This window comes from Scardinius erythrophthalmus, assembly GCF_964197995.2.
Source record: "Scardinius erythrophthalmus genome assembly, chromosome: 1".
NCBI classification, from domain to species: domain Eukaryota; kingdom Metazoa; phylum Chordata; class Actinopteri; order Cypriniformes; family Leuciscidae; genus Scardinius; species Scardinius erythrophthalmus.
Window position 1 is genome coordinate 43,490,445 of NC_138221.1, and position 13,610 is coordinate 43,504,054.

Consider the following 13,610-nt stretch of genomic DNA (forward strand, 5'->3'; position numbering starts at 1 on the left):
AGCAGAACGACTGGTTCACATCAGTCGATCTGAAAGATGCTTTCTTTCACATAAGCATCTACCCTCCACACAGGAAATATCTTCGTTTCGCCTACCAAGGCATTTGTTACGAATTCACAGTTCTTCCGTTCAGGCGCAATTTGAGTCCCCGAACTTTCTGTCTGTGTGTGGAGGCGGGCGTGGTGCCCCTGAGACTAGCAGGGCTAAGAATTCGTACTTACATAGACGATTGGCTCATCATAGCCAAATCAAGAAGAAGGTAGTGATGGGGACGAGACCACCTATGCCAAGTCAGAGTCAAGACCGAGTCTTTGAAGGGTCGAGTCCGAGTCGAAACCGAGTCCATTGGTTTTCAAATTCAGTCGAGTCCGAGTCAAGACCGAGTCTTTGAGGAAGCAAGTCCGAGTCGAGACCGAGTCTTTAGGAGTCGAGACCAAGACCATAAAAACATGTCAGTTTTCATATTCATGATTTAATCACCCCAGTTTATAATCAACAGTTAGGCCTACAGACTAAGCTAGATTGGGAATTGTTTAGAGGAGCAGTCTTAACGTCTTCATATGAACTATGCTTTTACTATCATTAAAAAAATCCCTACCACATGCATCATCTTCTGCCTATTTTTCTAAACTGCTTCAACAGTGCTGCTCTGTCATCAACATGTTAAGCCCACCCTGACTTTTTTAATCATAGTTAGGACATGCAGAGCAAATTAACATTTTCTAGTGGTATTTATTCTAGTGGACTAGTGATGGGGACAAGACCGCCTATGCCGAGTCCGAGTCAAGACTCAGTCTTTGAAGGGTCGAGTCCGAACAAGTCCGAGTCGAGTCCGAGAAAGTAGAAAACGGTCTCGAGACCGGACTCGAGTACTACATCACTAGGAGAAGGTGTCGCTGGTCACCGGCCGGGTGCTCGCGCACATCACATCCCTCGGGTTCAAGGTGAATGCGAGCAAAAGCAATCTGACTCCCAGTCAGAATGTCATTTTCCTGGGCTTGGAATTGAACTCAGTCTCCATGCGAGCGCGTCTCTCTCAAGAGCGCGTTCGCTCGCTGATGGACTGTCTGTCTCAGTTCAGAGAAGGGGCGAGAGTACAATATCGCACATGATTCAGGCTGCAGGGTCTCATGGCTTCATCTATCCAAGTTGTGCCAATGGGTCTCCTGAGAATGAGAGCGTTCACGAAATGGGTTTTGTCACTACATTTCAGCCCGATTTGCGATCTCTGCCGCTCGGTAACAGTGCCTGCTCGGCGGCCCTGTGCCATTGGGAGAGCGAGAACTTTTACGCACGGGGAACCCCCCTCGGGACGGTTATGATGTGGAAAGTTGTGACGACAGATGCGTCCTTAACAGGCTGGGGAACCACCCAGGAAGGCAGAATACTAAACGGTCTGTGGCTGAGCAGACTACGTTCAGCGCACATTAACTATTTGGAGCTTTTACCATTTGGAAAGCTCTGAATCATATTCTGCCTTGCCTGCAGGGACATCCCGTTCTAGTACGGTACGATAAAACCACGGCAGTGGCTTATATCAACCGTCAGGCCAGCAGCCATATCACCCTGTAGCCCAAGACTGGTTGCCCACTGAAGCTAAGCAGGGCTGAGCCTGGTTAGTACCTGGATGGGAGACCTCCTGAGAAAAAAACAGGTTGCTGCTGGAAGAGGTGTTAGTGAGGCCAGCAGGGGGTGCTCACCCTGTGGTCTGTGTGGGTCCTAACGCCCCAGTGTAGTGACGGGGACACTATACTGTCAAAGAGCACCGTCCTTCGGATGAGACGTAAAACCGAGGTCCTGACTCTCTGTGGTCATTAAAAATCCCATGGCATTTCTCGTAAAGAGTAGGGGTGTAACCCCGGTGTCCTGGCCACATTCCACACATTGGCCCTTACCAATCATGGCCTCCTAATAATCCCCTTACATTGAATTGGCTCTATCACTCTCTCTCCTCTCTCCACCTATAGCTGGTGTGTGGTGAGCGCACTGGCGCCGTTGTTCTGTGGCTGCCGTCGCATCATCCAAGTGGATGCTGCACACTGGTGGTGGTTGAGGAGAGACCCCTGATATGATTGTAAAGCGCTTTGGGTGTACAGTAGTACATATGAAAGCGCTATATAAATGCCTCATTCTATTCTATTCTATTCTATGTGCTCATCGAAACTCCACGCTCTAGCTTACAGGTTTTTGATGTGGAGCAGACGGGTTTTTCTGTCATTACGCGTGACTCATGTTCCGGGCATTCTGAACAGAGGCGCCGGATCTGCTATCGAGGGGAAACCCAATCTACGAGGATTGGCGTCTTCACCCGTAGATAGTGAAGATGTTATGGATGAGATTTGGACAGGCAGCCGTAGATCTTTTCGCCTTGCGCGAAAACCACCATTGTCCTATGTTCTTCTCGCTAAAGGACATGGACGCGCCCCTCGGGGCAGTCGCACTGGCCCACCCATGGCCCAAAGTACAGCTGTATGCTTATCCTCCCCTGTGTCTGATAATTTTCACACTGGCCAGGGTGAGAGAGCCCAGCCTGTCTCTCATTCTGATAGCACCCAGGTGGCCCAAAGCCCCGTGGCTGGCAGAGATAATCCCTCTGTTATACGCTGAGCCATGGCACCTCCCCCCTCGCACGGACATACCGTCCTAAGCCAAAGGGGAGATTTACCACCCCCATCCGGACAGGGTGGCTCTCTGGGCCTGGCCCGTGAGAGGACGAACCTAAATGCACTGGGGCTCCCGCCGCGTGTAATCGCCACTACTCAGAATGCCAGGGCCGTTTCCACGCGATCCCTATATGGCTGTAAGTGGCAAGTGTTCAATGGGTGGTGTGATGGGCGTGGTCTCACATCTTATCAGTGCTCGGTGCCTGATATTTTGGGTTTCATGCAAGACCTCATAGAAAGAGGCAGGTCCTTTTCCACCATTAAGGTCTACATGGCTGCGATTTCAGCCTGTCATGTGGGTTTTGAGGGCTCCACCTTCACACCCTCTAACCCGCATTTTTATGAAGGGTGCACGCCGCTCTTTGCCGGTCATCAGGAGATCTGTTCCAGAGTGGGACCTCTCCATGGTGCTGGAAGCGAGGCCTCTGTATCTTTTGAGCCTCTGGGGAGTATTTCCCTTAAGCTGCTGTCCCTCAAGACAGCTTTGCTCTCGGCCGTGGCATCTGCTAAACGGGTCAGTGAGCTACATGCACTCTCGGTTCACCCTTCGTGCGCCAAATTCTCCGTAAGTGGAGATAGGGTTTCCCTTAAGCCTAACCCGGCCTTCATGCCGAAATGCTTCCCTGCGTTCACTTTGGAGGTTTTGGAGCTATCCGCTTTTCACCCTCCACCTTTTTGCCTCCCCGGAGGATCAGAGGCTGAATGAGGCTTTGTTCAGGAGAGTGCCACTGCAGGACATCTGCTCCGCTGTCAGCTGGGCCTCTCCTCATACCTTTGAGCGTTACTACCGGTTGGATGCCACCAGAACCTCGGTGGCACACTCGGCCCTAGGGGTAGGGTCCTCTTAGCCCTTTCCCACAGCCCCGTTGGGTTAACCAACGAGGAGTGAATAGGCCAGCTGGCCATGTTCATTCCTGTCACCAAGCATTTGCATTCCTTCTTGGGTTTAGCTATGTGCATTAGTGGTGCGGGGGCCATTATCATGTATGGGTCTCATGCATGTTTCATGCCCTGCTTGTCCACAACAGTTTAGCGTGGCGTCACCTTTGCAGGGTCATGTTTGTGGGACGTGTCAGGCACCGCCTCTCTGAGGTGACCGTCCTTCTCTGGCCTTCAGAACCTCACTGTGAGTGTATTGGGCAATCGGGGAGCTGTCCATGTCTCTCCCATAGGTGGATCTCGAAACGAGATGATGGAAAAGAACAATAGGTTACTGTCGTAACCCCGGTTCTCTGAAACATCGAGTGGAGAGATCCACCAGCGTTGCCCTGCTTGCCGCACGAGAAGCGAATATACTTACTGAGGAATAGCAGCGCGTGGAGAAGTTATATGCCTAGGTAAGGGGTGTGGCCTTACCTGGCATTGGCTGCGCGCTTCTGTCTGTCTAGCCAGACTTGGTGCAATTGGATGCTTCTGCAGAGGTCAGGTATGGATGCCCTTCCTATAGGTGGATCTCTCCACTCGATGTTTCAGAGAACCGGGGTTACGACAGTAACCTATTGTTTTGCGCGTTGTCTACCTTAAATGCATGTTCTGTCTTAATGTTAAATGAATAAAATCAATGTCGGCGAATTCATCCACTGTAATAAGGATATTGAGAACATGTGCTGTCCACTGCCATTGTCTTTTAAATCAAGACTTATTTAAAGCGTGAATCTAACAATAACAACGTAAGGGAGCCAGCCTGTCATTAATGGGTTCATTTACCCATGACCTGCTGACTGTTCATTTCCATCTTTATTAACGTTACATGGCTAACGTTACTTAATTTTTTTTGTTTGTTTTTTAAATCATACCACCGTAACGTTAGAACCATTGAAATGCACATCACAATGTATCATGCGAAAATGACTATTTATCTGAAATTCAAGTTACGTTCAAGTTTTTGTATGGACTAGGTAAGTAAAAAAATATATTAAAAAAATGAAATGAAATATGAAAAAAATATGTGGGCCAACATCACATGACCAGAATTCAGAGGCCCATTTCAAAAAACTTGTTATATGTTCTTGCAGGTTATTTAGGGTACTTCTTTCTCTGCAGTGATGACGTCACTGGTAAGTGCCTCAGCATCTAGTTGTAATCATGTCCAACACCAGTCAGATTTGGCAGAATGCAAATTGTGTCATTTTAGAAGTGATGTATACATTTTTATCTATAATATCATCAAACTGTACACTTCAGCAGTACACACTCTTAGAAGTATAATTTTCTCTCAGCCCTAAGAGATTGTTTGACCTAAAAATATCAAAATTGAAACTACTGCGGAAACAAAGACACCTACATCTTGGATGCCCTTAAGGTATGTTAAAACATACCAAATTTTAATTTCAAAGTGAACTATCCCTTTAAAGCCTGCACAAAATATTATAGCACTATACCAAAATATGTAAAGATAAAGCTTTCAGTGTCTTCATTCATTAAAAAAAAGAAAAAAAAAGAAAAGCAAAACACGCCCAATGCACATTTCTTTGACCTTCATTTTCTTGAAGCGAACCTTGCTGTATTTTTGTGTACTTACACCGCAGTCTTACTCCAACGAAACGCGCCTGCCGCCGTAAACACGACTTCCCACTTCGTAAATATGAACTTCCCAGTAGGACTTGAATTGATGATAGGCTATATGACAGTCTTGCGAACTTCCTTCCTGTCGCCTGACCGCACTCTCGAGTGGCCAAGACCGCAAGTGTGGGTATTTGGACAGGGCATTGATGAGCCTTTCTTGTCCACGAAACAGAGAGGAAACCTATATGTAACATCAAACGAAAGCTATCGAAACATTCACTGAGCAAGACGAATTAAAGTGTTTTTACTCTTTAGTTTTAATCAATTTAAAAGGATTTAAAATGTTTTTATGACTCATGCTAATAGCTTTATTAGCAGTCTGGCTTTTAGGGAGCATTAATTTGCCTCCTATAGAATTTAGGCTTCTATGAGTTTTCAGGTCATTGGTTGATTTATTCTTTTATTCTTATTCTTTGTCTGGTACAGTCTACTGCAGGGGCGGTCTGGCCATCGGGAGCACCGGGACATTTCCCGGTGGCCTGCCGGCCGTTCTGGCCTGCCGGCTGCCGCTGTGCAGACGATCAGCCTGGCATGTGATAGGCTGGTGTGCAACTACGAATTAATTGACGGATCTCTCAATGACGAATCAGGCAATGGCGGAGTGAAAATGACACTCCCACCCAACGTCAGTGACGCACTGCCTACAGGTGCTGCGTTCCAGTCCACTTTTAGACACGCACTTGCGGACTTCCCTAAGCACTTCCCCTCGGGGGAATCCCTGCCGCCATTTTGAAGTGCGTTCCACTTCGTGAAGTGGACGAGGGAAGTTTATATGGACAGACCCTCGTTCCCTCGATTTTGACCGAGGGAGCGAGTCTACTTCATATGTACACTTCAGGCACCTATATGTCCCACAATGCTGTACGATTGTGACGTCACCGCATATCTCGTCTAATCACCATCACAACAGACAACTCTATGATATATTAATTGTTTTATTTAAAACAACCGAAACACACATATAAACATTTGGATGCTGCATTAAACAAATTCTTAAAAGAAAAAAAATGAAAATAATAAATCAACTCCACAGCTGATTCCAAGTGTCACGGCACACACAATGGGGAGACAGCAGATCCAAGTGCAGTTAGATATATTTATTTGGGGTAATCCGTAAAGCGTAATCCAGTCCAGGCAAGGGTCAAATACCATGTAAGCAATCCAACAAGAATAACAAAATACAAGAACAGGCAAGAAACCAACCAGGAAGTGTGAGGACATCTAACAAGGACTCGACAACTAACACAGAAACAGCCAGGGTATATATACACACACAGATCTAACAAGGTGATGGGAAACAGCTGAGTGCAATGAACTGATGAGTGACAGACAGAATGCTGGGAATTGAAGTCAAATGTGAAAGACACCGTGAGAACGAGGACCTCTAGTGACAACCCAGGGAAACACAACCAGACACTGTGACAGTACCCCCTCCCTACGGAGCGGCTACCAGACGCTCCATAACGTAACTACAACACAACACAAGAGTTCAGGACGGGAGGTGGACTGTTGGAGGATCAGGGGGAGGGATGGGGGGGCAGGTCCATGGAGGGAAACGGGGACAGGGAGTGACAGTTCATCTGGCGGCCAGGGCGGAGAGACCACAGTTCATCGAGCGGCCAGGGCGGAGACTCTCCCTCGGGCGCCCAGGGCGGAGCGGACAGTCGATCTGGCGGCCAGGGCGGAGAGTTTCCCTCAGGCGGCCAGGGCGGAGCGACCAGTTCATCGGGTGGCCACGGCGGAGACGACCCCTCGGGCGGCCACGGCGGAGACGACCCCTCGGGCGGCCACGGCACAGATACCGGCTCAGGAACTGGAACAGACCCCACCGGCTCAGGAACAGACACCACCGGTTCAGGAACAGACACCACCGGCTCAGGTTCAGGAACAGACACCACCGGCTCGGGAACTGGAACAGACACCACCGGCTCGGGAACAGGAACAGACACCACCGGCTCGGGAACAGGAACAGACACCACCGGCTCGGGAACAGGAACAGATACCACCGGCTCAGGTTCAGGAACAGACACTACCGGTTCGGGAACAGGAACAGACACCACCGGCTCAGGCACAGGAACAGACACCACCGGCTCAGAAACAGGAACAGACACCACCGGCTCAGAAACAGACACCACCGGCTCAGAAACAGACACCACCGGCTCAGAAACAAAACAGACACCACCGGCTCAGGCTCAGGAACAGGCACCACCGGCTCAGAAACAGGAACAGACACCACCGGCTCAGAACCAGACACCACCGGCTCAGACACCACCGGCTCAGGCTCAGGAACAGGCACCACCGGCTCAGGCACTGGAACTGGCACCACCGGCTCAGGCTCAGGAACAGGCACCACCGGCTCGGGCACTGGAACTGGCACCACCGGCTCGGGCACTGGAACTGGCACCACCGACTCAGGCACTGGAACTGGCACCACTGGCTCAGGCACTGGAACTGGCACCACCGACTCGGGCACTGGAACTGGCACCACCGGCTCGGGCTCAGGCACTGGAACTGGCACCACCGGCTCAGGCACTGGAACTGGCACCACCGGCTCAGGCACTGGAACTGGCACCACCGACTCGGGCACTGGAACTGGCACCACCGACTCGGGCACTGGAACTGGCACCACCGGCTCGGGCTCAGGCACTGGAACTGGCACCACCGGCTCGGGCTCAGGCACTGGAACTGGCACCACCGGCTCGGGCTCAGGCACTGGAACTGGCACCAACGGCTCAGGCACTGGAACTGGCGACACTGGCTCCGGCTCTGGAACAGACGACACTGGCTCCGGCTCTGGAACAGACGACACTGGCTCCGGCTCTGGAACAGACGACACTGGCTCCGGCTCTGGAACAGACGACACTGGCTCCGGCTCTGGAACAGACGACACTGGCTCCGGCTCTGGAACAGACGACACTGGCTCCGGCTCTGGAACAGCAGACACTGGCTCCGGCTCTGGAACAACAGACACTGAAGGTTTGAAGGGCATCTCCAGGATCCGAGCTAAACGCTCTAAATAGCCGATCAGTGCCCCCCCCGGCCATGAGAATGGGCATCTCCCGATCTGTCTCCGACTGGGCAGACCTGGCTTGAACCATCTCTGGCTGGGCAGATGTGACCTGAACAGTCTCTGACTGGGCAGACGGGACGTGAACAAACTCTGGCTGGGCAGACGGGATGTGAACAGTCTCTGGCTCGGCAGACGTGACGTGAGCAGTCTCTGGCTGGGCAGACGGGATGTGAACCGTCTCTGGCTGGGCAGATGAAACGTGAACAGTCTCTGGCTGGGCAGACGGGCTGTGTCTCCTCCTCCTCCTCCTCCTCCGTCCATGATGGCGTGTCGGTGGCATCGAACTTACCATCTCTGGGGAAGTTACCGTCTCCTGTACGAGCCTGGCGGCTATGGTCTCCTCATTCCTTCTAGCACACATTGAAAAATATGCAAACAAAGAAATCGAGGATCCTCCATCATCTCCCGGAGGGAAAATCTCGCTACGCGGGATCCTCATACCGACCGGATCGTACCCGTACTGCTGGATCTATTAGTGGTCGAGTCCTTCTGTCACGACACACACAATGGGGAGACAGCAGATCCAAGTGCAGTTAGATATATTTATTTGGGGTAATCCGTAAAGCGTAATCCAGTCCAGGCAAGGGTCAAATACCATGTAAGCAATCCAACAAGAATAACAAAATACAAGAACAGGCAAGAAACCAACCAGGAAGTGTGAGGGCATCTAACAAGGACTCGACAACTAACACAGAAACAGCCAGGGTATATATATACACACAGATCTAACAAGGTGATGGGAAACAGCTGAGTGCAATGAACTGATGAGTGACAGACAGAATGCTGGGAATTGAAGTCAAATGTGAAAGACACCGTGAAAACGAGGACCTCTAGTGACAACCCAGGGAAACACAACCAGACACTGTGACACCAAGTGAACAAGGGCTTAGGGCGTTCCAGTTCAGCCCATTGCAGTTTCCGCCAGTTGTGGGCACTCGCAATGACGTACATCCGAGTGAATGAGACGGAGGGAAGTTAGCGAGTGAAGGGCATGACAATTTTGGACTGGAACGCAGCAAGGGTATATCTGACTAAATCGTTCAAAAAATGGAGCGTAAACGCAGAGGAGCAGAGAGGGAGCGTATAAAAAGGAAAAAAGCCTTGGCCACAGACGCAGCAAGCTGCTGCAAAATCCCAGCCATGTTCGCCAGTAAGGGAACAGGTCGGTCAAGATTACATTTACATTATATTTATCATAATTTGGCAGACGAACGCTTTCATCCAAATCACTTAGATAATCACAATAGATAAAATTAAACCTACAAACGAGCAACAATATGTAAGTGCTGCTGTGCTGTGTCAAGTCTCGTTTCATCTACATGTAGCATATTTTTTATATAATAAATAAAAATGAATAAAAAGTAGACAGAATAGTGTTAGTGCAGGGCTCGACATTAAGGCTTGTCTGCTTGTCCGGGACAAGTGGATTTTTTTGTAGGACAAGTGGAATAGAAAATTAGTTGTCCCACTGGACAAGTTAAATTTCAAACAAAATAAAATGCCATGTTACTTCACGTTATGTGCCACTCATTACGTCTATAATTTTACATATTTAATTTTACCGATTTGAGACGTCGCATAACTGCCAGATTCAAACTGTGCTTTCGCGCGTTGGCTGGCGCTGAGCCAGAGTCGGAAGCATACAGCGCTGTCATATAATGTAAAGTGGTTAGAAAAAAAATCGGAATCGGCAGGTCAAACTCAATGAAAAACCGGAATCAGCCTAGAAAATTGTAATCGGTGCATCTATGTCTACAAAATTATTTTAGATATCGTTAGCCTCATAGCATAATTGCCTAAGTCATATTTCAATGTCTTTGGAAAACAAGAAGAAACAAAAAATGACTTAGGCAATTATGCTATAACCTGTTACATTAATAGGGTTAGCCTACAAGTTTATCAGTCCAGTAGATTACATGAATAGGGTGGTGGTGACTGCAGCAGCAGAGGTGGCCTGGCAGTGGAGTCAAATTCCCGGCCTGAATTATTGTCCCAGTCCGCCACTGCCACCGATTAACATTACAGCCATTAATAGTCAACCTATTGGAAAAGGAATTACTCATCAAACTGTTCCAGTTACCATCAAGATAGGCCTGTTTCACTCAGAAACCATCTCCTTGTATGTGACTTCAACGCCCCAGCATCCGATAATCCTAGGAAATCCATGGCTGACCATTCACGACCCACTGATTTCATGGAGTTCCAAGGAGCTCACAAAATGGTCACCACATTGTTTCTCACGTTGCCTCCAAATTCGGACACAACACCCTTGTCTAACCACAAGTATTGAGAGTCCTGTAACTAATGATCATGTGTATATTCCCCCAGAGTATTCTGACTACAGCGAGGTCTTCAGCAAGATCAAAGCCACCCAACTACCTCCTCATCGCCCATGGGATTGTGCAATTGAAATGTTACCCAACACTGCACCCCCTAAGAGCAAGGTCTATCCACTAACCATTCCTGAAACACAAGCCATGGAGAATTATATTGAGGAGGCTTTGGAATCTGGCTTCATCCGTCCTTCCACCTCACCCGCTGCTTCCGTTTTTTTCTTTGTGGAAAAGAAAGATGGAGGTTAACGCCCCTATATAGATTACCGTGGTCTCAATTCAGTCACCATTAAGAACAGGTACCCACTCCCATTAGTTCCTTCTGCATTAGAACAGTTACGAGAAGCCACCATCTTCACTAAATTAGATCTACGCAGTGCCTATAATTTAATCCGAATCAGAGAAGGTGATGAATGGAAGACAGCTTTTATCACCACCAGGGGGCACTATGAATATTCTGTTATGCCTTATGGCCTGTCTAATGCTCCTTCCGTGTTTCAATCATTTATATATGAGATTTTCCGTGATGTTCTGAACCACTACGTCATTGCCTACATCAGGGGTGGGGAACGTCGGTCCTGGAGAGCCACTGTCCTGCAGAGTTTAGTTCCAACCCTAATCAAACACACCTGAACCAGCTAATCAATGTCTTTAGGATCATTAAGGCTACAATCAGATGAGTTTTTATCAGGGTTGGAGCTAAACTCTGCAGGACAGTGGCTCTCCAGGACCGACGTTCCCCACCCCTGGCCTACATTGATGACATTTTGATCTATTCTAAGTCACGTGAGCAACATATCCATCATGTAAGAAATGTCCTGTCTCGACTGTTGGCTAACCATCTATACGTCAAAGCCGAGAAATGTGAATTTCACGTTTCTAACACCACCTTCCTCGGATACAAGATCAGTCATAAAGGAGTGGAGATGGATACAGCAAAGGTCAGAGCTGTCACGGAGTGGCCACGTCCTACCACGGTCAAGGAATTGCTTAGATTTTTGGGTTTTGCAAATTTTTATAGGAGGTTTATCCGCAATTACAGTACCATCGCAAGCCCCCTTACATCGCTACTTAAGGGAAAACCAAAGAAATTGTTATGGACTCAGCATGCACAGTCGGCCTTTGAAGCCCTAAGGACCAGCTTTACTACAGCCCCAATCCTGAAACATCCAGATCCGGACTTACCTTTCATTGTGGAAGTAGATGCTTCTGACTTTGGCATTGGAGCAGTATTATCTCAGAGACATGGTAACCCAGGTAAATTGTTTCCTTGTGCTTTTTTCTCTAGGAAACTGACTACTGCAGAGAGGAACTATGATGTTGGTAATAAGGAACTCTTGTCCATAAAAGCAGCACTGGCAGAATGGAGACACTGGTTGGAGGGAGCATGCCATTCATTTCAAGTCATTACAGACCACAAGAATCTGGAATATATCAAGTGTGCAAAGCGTCTCAATCCAAGACAGGCCCGGTGGTCATTATTTTTTACAAGATTTCAGTTCACAGTCACTTATCGCCCGGGAAGCAAGAACAGTAAGGCTGATGCCCTTTCAAGAAGGTATGACTCAAATGAAACTTCCTGCTGCCAAGGACCAATTCTACCTCCTTCAGTCATTGTGGCACAGATTCGTTGGGATATGATGGAAGAATTACAACGAGAAGAACAGAAAGAGCCATCTCCTCCTGAATGTCCTCCTGGCCGGCATTTTGTCCCAAGGTCTCTTCGCCAACGAATCACGCAATGGGTGCACACATCGCTGAGTTCCGGGCATCCTGGCATTCAACGGACAATTGAACTGGTGCGTAACTCCTTTTGGTGGCCTAATTTGATTAATGATGTTTCTGAGTATGTCAAGCCTTGCAGTGTGTGTGCTCAGTCCAAGACACCCCGGGAACTACCAGCTGGTCTTCTAGAACCCCTGCCAATCCCTCAGCGCCCCTGGTCTCATCTAGCTGTGGATTTTGTTACAGATCTGCCCTGCTCCAATGGTAACACCACAATTCTAACAATTATAGATCGTTTCTCAAAGGCATGTCGGCTAATTCCACTAAAAGGCTTACCTACAGCAATGGAAACTGCACAAGCATTATTTCACCATGTTTTTCGTGCTTATGGAATACTGGAGGATATAGTTTCTGACAGGGGTTCACAGTTCACATCCCGTGTATGGCAAGCTTTCTGTAAGCAATTGGACATAAATGTAAGCTTAACTTCTGGCTATCATCCCCAGGCTAATGGACAGGTTGAGAGGTTGAATCAAGAATTGGGGCGGTATCTCAGATCTTACTGTAGTCGAGAGCAGCAACGTTGGAGTAACTTTTTACCTTGGGCGGAATATGCACAGAATTCACTCACCCATTCATCTACAGGACTCACCCCCTTCAAGTGTGTTCTAGGGTATCAGCCTTCCATGTTCCCTTGGTCTGGAGAACCTTCGGAGGTGCCTGCGGTGGACGACTGGGTCAGAAGAAGTGAACGGGTGTGGAACAGTGCCCATGTGAGACTGCAGAGGGCAATCAGAGCCCAGAGAATTAAAGCAGACTGCAGGAGGCGTCCCCATCCGAACTACCAGCAGAAGGTCTGGTTGTCAACCCGAGATCTACGGCTGCGGTTGCCCAGCAGGAAACTCAGCCCACGGTATGTAGGCCCGTTTCGTATCTTACGACAAATTACATACAGGCTAGAGCTTCCTGCTCATTATCGTATATCTCCTTCTTTTCATGCATCTCTGTTAAAACCGGTCCACCCTACTTCCGGCCCCACTACGGAGGAGAGAGAACCCCCCCCACCACTTGAGATTGATGGAGCTCCGGCTTACCTGGTAAAGGAAATCCTGAAGTCCAGGCGTCATGGGGGCCGGTTGCAATACCTAGTGGACTGGGAGGGCTATGGCCCAGAAGAGAGATCATGGCTGGCTGCCAAGGACATCTTGGACCCATCCTTGATCCAGGATTTTCACCAGGCATACCCTGATCAAC